The following is a 6503-nucleotide window of genomic DNA, read 5'->3' as shown; positions in this document are numbered from 1 at the left end:
TGATTCTGTAAGTATGAATGTAATTAACATCTGTAAATACAAATGCCTATCCACAGGCTGACCTCATTCCATAAATCAGTAGATGTGATCTTTTGTTGTCATGTCACAATCAACTGGCTCTAAATTACCTCCCCAGCTCCACTGATAATTCTAGAGATTTTCCCATATTTGTAAATTTTGTTTACAGTTTTGAGAGGAGCATACTCAGGGAAAGCTTACACATACATCTGAATGTAGAATATAATAAAGTTCTACCTCAAAGGTCTTTGCACAGGTTATTGACATTTCATGGTGAAATATTTCAATTTTGAATTCATATAGAAAATGCAGACTCAGTTATAATGCTTGGCTATTTTATATTTGTTTGTCACTTTGGATCAAAATAATCCACTTCTTTCTCAGGTGTCAAAACATTTTGATCAGGAAAGAATTACTAGATCATTGGCACCTCTCCATTTTCTCCTTGATGTGCGTCTTGGTGGCCTGTGCACCCCCAGACTTGGAAGGACTGCCTAAGAAACACTTAACTGATTCATGCAAAGCTGGGACTGCCCTTGGAAACACCTAGCTTAGTTTGGAGAGACTAACTGGTCTTACGGAAGGTAGCTTTGTGGCATAGCATGAACCCATGTCTACCACCAAAGCTGATAAGGTAGATTCTTATTTTGCTCCATCCGCCACAAAATGTTCAGTAACTCCCCATGTGTTCTCTCTTGATGCAAAGGCAGCTTATACATAGCAAAAGTGAAATCACATCAGGTTTCAGGAATTGCTCTTGTTATTTCCTGTAGCTTCTTAGACAAACAAGCCCCTTTCCCCACTACCACTTCCTTACTTTTACATTTAAACACTTTCGAAAGTTTATACTAAATGTGAATGTTAATAAATACTATTAATATTTATATAGTTGTAAGCTGAAGACAGTTATAAGCTGAAACAGATACTCAGAACTACCTAAAGAGCTTCCATTGATGGAAGGTGTTTTCCTCTTATGTTTGGAAATAGAAAATATAGGTAAAACTATTTAATTAAAATCATGTTTTTGGTATCTCTGGTTATCTCTTTTTTTGGTGGGGCCTTGCTTTTTGTTTTCTTTTTTCCATCTATTGCTAAATGTAACCTGTTTATAAATCTTTCATCCTTCCTTTGGTCTCTGAGGAGGTATTTCCTTTTTAAAGCCCTTTAGTAGTTAAATAATTTCCTCCATAGGCTGTTACTCTCAAAAATACCCCTCTCCTAAACACAGTTAGTTATTATGTGAGGATTTACTATAACAGGATTATATATCAGGCACTGAACGTGTGGTTAAGAAAGTAAATATTTCAAAGGGTTGGTTTTACTGGTAAGAAAGCTAAATGGGGATTTTGAAATAATCCTTCCTGCATACTTTCCATTTCTGGCTACGTAGTGACCACTGGACTATCTCTCTTTTTTAAAACTTAATTTTAATAATATATTTTGTTTAACCCATCATTTCCCAAATATTATCATTTCAAATGTAAGCAGTATAAAAACTATTAATGATATAATTTACATTTTTTTTCATAGTAAAGCCCACAAACTCTGGTTTGTATTTTATTTATACTTACAAGCACATCTCAGTTTGGACTGGTTACGGCATTGATAGTTCAGGACTATATCTTTGTTAGGGCAGATCTGGTAACCTTGACTCTATGGCTGGTTTAGCCCTACTACTAAAGTCCAGTACTCCCTGTGGCTTTTCAATGGGATCTCTTCACTCTGGTTGGTTGGAGTGTCAACAGTCTCCTACTCCTATGTCAGCTTTGGGAATTGTTCTGCTTACAACACCCGTAGCTGTTCTTTGCTGGCTCTTGGAGTCTTATCCCTGCATGTGCACATAGTATCATCCAAAGACTCCAGAGAATCTCTGTACCGATTTCTGGAACTCTTTTTCTGTGTAGCTTCCCTCTTTTCGGTATTCTGTTCCGAAAAGCCTGGCAGCCTCCGCCTCCTAAACTTAACCTTCTGCCCCTCAACTTGACAAGTTGACTGTTTTCTGCTTAGAGTTCCTCCTGTACTAGGATCGGGAGAGGGCTTGTGGGCAGGAAGGCTGAGTGGTCATAGAGATCACCTCATTAGTTTCTCTTCTCTAAGGGATAGTCCGCACTGTTACCTGGTTTTCTGGTTCTAGACAGCAGGGGGGGCAAGTCTGATCCTAGTTAATCTTCACGGCCAGAAGCGGAATTCCTACAGGCACACCTCATTTTATTGTGCTTCGCTTTATTGCATTTCACAGATACTGTGTTTTTTACAAACAGGTTTTGTGGCAACCTTGCATCGAGCAAGTCTATCAGCGCCATTTTTTTCCCCATCTGCTTACTTCATGCACATTTTGGTAATTCTTGCAATATTTCAGACTTCCTCATTATGATTATATTTGTTATGGTGATCTGTGATCAGTGATCTTTGACGTTACTGTTGCAAAAAAAATTACAACTTGCTGAAGGTTCAGACGACGGTTAGAATTTTTTAGCAGTAAAGCATTTTTAAATTAAGGTATGTACATTTTTTTTGACATAACGCTACTACACACTAAATAGACTGCAGTATAGTATAAACATAACTTTTATATGCAGTGGGCGACCAAAAAAATTTGTGTGACTCGCTTTATTGCGATATTTGCTTTATTGCGGTGGTTAGAACAGAATCCACAGTATCTTCACCTTGTACTTTGCAAGGAGAAGTTGAGTTAGAGAACATCCTGTACCTACTCTGGTAAGTTCCAATCCGAGGATTTCAGGTTCCTTTGGGAGGACGAGGGAAGTTGAGAAGGTCTTGGGACTTGGTGGTATGGCTCTTTCCCTCATAGTTTCACTTGAGTGTGACCATTCCCAGTAATCACAGCCATGATCCAGAGCTTGAGGTGGCCCTTGGTTCAAGATCACCCTTATTGTGGTGAACCTGGTCTGGTCCTCTTTGTGGCGGACATCCTGGGTAAGAGTGTCACCCATGAGCTGTAGAAAAAAGGTTATTTGTAGAAAGAGGTCGTAGATCATATGGTGAGACTTGCTTACTCAGATATCTTGGTCTTCCACATTGGTTTGCATACGGAGTTCTCCCAACATCGATTTGATCAGAAACTTTTTAGCTATTGAATCATCAGTTTCTGTAGAGCTGTCTGGATAAGGTATATAATCAATGCAACTTAGAATTTTGTCCATCCTCGCTCCTGAAAGGTAATGTATCTGAGTATAGAATTTTATGCCAGAATACTTGCAGTTTTCCCTCATCACTTTGAAAATGTTAATCTACTGTCTTCTTACATTTATCGCTGCTGATGGAATGTCTGCTGTTGGTCTAAATATCATTCCTTCAAAGGTAATGTTTATTTTTTAATTCTGATAAGTTTTAAAGTTTCCCCTACCTTTTCCTTGGTGTTCTGCTGTTTCACTACAACGAGCTTTGATGTGGATTTATTTTTACTTAACTTATTTAATAAGAGTAAAGTTTTAATCAGAAAGATAGGGCTGTAGCTTCTGTTCTGTCTGGAAAATTCTCAGCTATTTTCTCTTTCAGAAGAGTTTCTTTTGAAACTCTTAGTATTATCTGGTGAAGCTTTTTGCCTTATTCTTCAGGTCTCTTACTTTTACTTTTTTAATTTTTTAGTATAATTGTCTCTATATATTGCATTTGGGGGAATTCCTCTTCATTCTCTTCAAATTAACTCTTTTCTTTCTTACTAATCAGGCTGGAGTATTACATCCACTGAGGTATATAGTTTGTTGTCTACATTTTTCATTCCTAACATTTCTAAGGGCTTCTTTCACACGTTCACTTGTACCTGTTTCATTTCTGCTTGCTTTTCATTGGCAATTTATTAGAGTTCAATAGATTTTATTCTACCATCTATCTCTTGCAGGAACTTACAGTTATTTTAAAGTCTTTTTTAGAATTGCTTTGTTATCTTAACCTTAACTGCAGTGATTTCATGCTGATTTTGTAGTGTGGCTTTTCTGGTGTGATTTTCTTCTTGTATTTTTGAGCTCTGTAGGTTCATCTTGAATAACAGATTTGGGTTTTTTCTTATTTCTCTTCACTCACCTCTGTCTAGTAGTTTTGTGGCTTCTTTTACCAGGGCTTTCAGAGTCCTCAGTTCTGAGCCTGGATTTATAGATGTGTTTTGCAACTCACAGCCCTTGGTGACACTGGGGCTGTCACATATTCAGTCATGTATCTGGGGGCAGCTTGGCTCAGTTCCATGTCATGAGGTTGTGCCTAGGTCTTCCCGGATCCCAAGCCCCACAACATCATATAAGCCATAGTCCCAGGCAGTGTTTGGCAGAAGTTCTGTTTAGCTGTCTTTCACCAGTCAGAAAGCTCTGCCTTAGTCTCCGATTTTAAGAAGAGAGGCTGGCTCTTGTCCTCTGCCTCAGGTGGGCACATTTATTCTTGGCTAAACCCAGGAGCAAACTCTGCTTTCCTACCAGGCATTGATCTCACAAGGCTTTGGCTTCTGTCCAGGTCATTAATTATCTTGCTGTTGTTTTCCATTCTTCTAGCAAGGAAGGATTTCTTATTCTTTAGCCTGACTGTGCCTTTTAGTTTTCCTTTTAAAATGTGTTGTGTATCAGTGCTGTTTGGTCAGATTGAGAGGGGGTGGCCCTCAAGAAGTGCACTTACAATTCTATATTAACCCCAAGGCCCCAATTTTGTCATTAGATGATCAGAAACAATGTTTTGTTTTGTTTTACATTTTTAAGTTACAACTAGCACTCAAGTTGTTTTCAGTTACATAGAGGATTAATTAATTAATTAATTCAAATAAAATAAAATAAATAACAAGGCTACACTTTGCTCTCAGTTGGCCACAAGATGGCAGTGTTTCTCCTAGTACTAACTGCCCTCCTTGTATAAAAGACTTCTCCCTACCCAGTCATCTCATATTTTGATTCTTTTTTTTTTTTTTTTTTTTTTTTTTTTCCTAGTAGAGGCCAAGCACAGCCTGGAGTAGTAGATCAAGGCTCAGTATGGAATCAGGCAAATCCAAGTTCAATTTCTGGCTCTGCCACAAACTAACTTACAACCTTGAATTGAACATCTCCAAGTTTCTGTTTCCTCATCTAGAAGATGAAAGACACATCTGGCTTGCCCTTCTTGTGACTTGGAGAGGAACAAGAAGAAAATACACGGGCAAGTGTAATAAATTATAATGTACTATGGAACGAGCTGTTAACCATCAATGTGCGTAAGAATCACCTGGGGAAATTTTTAAACTGCGTATTTCCCAGGTCTTGCTCCCAGAGATGTTCCGTAGATCCAGGGCCGTGCCTGGGAATGTGCATATTACCAAGCACCCTTGATAATCATCGTGCTGAAGGCCCTTGGACCGTAATTTAAGAAACCGCATTATACAAATACATACCAGTAGAGAGAGAGATTAAGGCACAGAAGTTATTCTTAACTCCCTTTGTGATGGCACTTATTATTTTCTATTTTGAATAAAATTTTATGAAATCCCCTCTCCTCATAGATTAATCAGAGCAGAAATGTGCATTTTGTTCATCCTTTCATGTTCACAGCAAGTATTTGGAAACATTTATTGTGTGATAATCAGATCTAGGACAGTCTGTAGAGCATCCCTAAAGGTTTTACCCCATTTATGGGTATATTTGGGTAACAGACTCAACAAAATTGTCTTAGCTTTGCTTTTGGACTCCTATGGGCTTATCTTTGCTTCCAGATAACTGACCCAGTGCCTTCTGGTAATGGCTGGATCACGGGCTTCACCCTGCCGAGAGAAGCAGATGTGCGGGAAGTTTAGCAATGAAGTTTCAGGAATCTCCTGGAGTGCTCTATCACTATGACTATCACAGACCACCAGGATTTTCTGACCAGTACTGGCAGCATTTTCACAATTTCTACGCAAAGCCTCGGCCCCCCTACTCTTCCAAGGATACTCCTCCAGTGGGCTGTTGCCCCAGCAGAGAAGGTCCCACTCAAAGGATGAACAGAGCAGGACAGCTATGCAGTCTGGCCCCTTGGGTGCGGGGCTAGGGTGGGATAACTCAGACGTGACAACCCCAGCACCTGGACGTGGGTGTTTCTAGTTTCATCTTAGGCAACAGGAGATAGCAAAGTTTTCTGAAAGGGCTATAGAATTTTGCTTCATTTGGACCTGTTCAGACTTCACACTGCTACAGAAAGGAAGGTACATAAACAGAACTACAGAATTTTTAGTCCTCTAGAAAATCCTTGTTGAGCAACTGTTTTTGAGCCAGCACCATTTTAAGCCTTTCACTAAAATGTTAATAAAATATCCAAAGACTCTGGAGCTGAGATTCTAACAACAGGAGACACACAATTAACAATAAGGGGACTTGATTGCACTTGGTCTTTGTAAGGACCATTTGTTGAATTGGTGGAACCCTGAATCAGTAAATGAGGGGGGATCTCAACGCAGCACTTTCCACACCCCATCCTGCCAAGTCCTTGTGCAGAGTAGTCCTTGTGCAGGCCCAAGTCCTTGGGCCTTTTCTTCACTC

This window comes from Phocoena phocoena, chromosome 16 (assembly GCF_963924675.1).
Source record: "Phocoena phocoena chromosome 16, mPhoPho1.1, whole genome shotgun sequence".
In the NCBI taxonomy this organism is placed as follows: domain Eukaryota; kingdom Metazoa; phylum Chordata; class Mammalia; order Artiodactyla; family Phocoenidae; genus Phocoena; species Phocoena phocoena.
The sequence above is the reverse complement of the archived record's forward strand: the minus strand, read 5'-3'. Positions refer to the sequence as shown.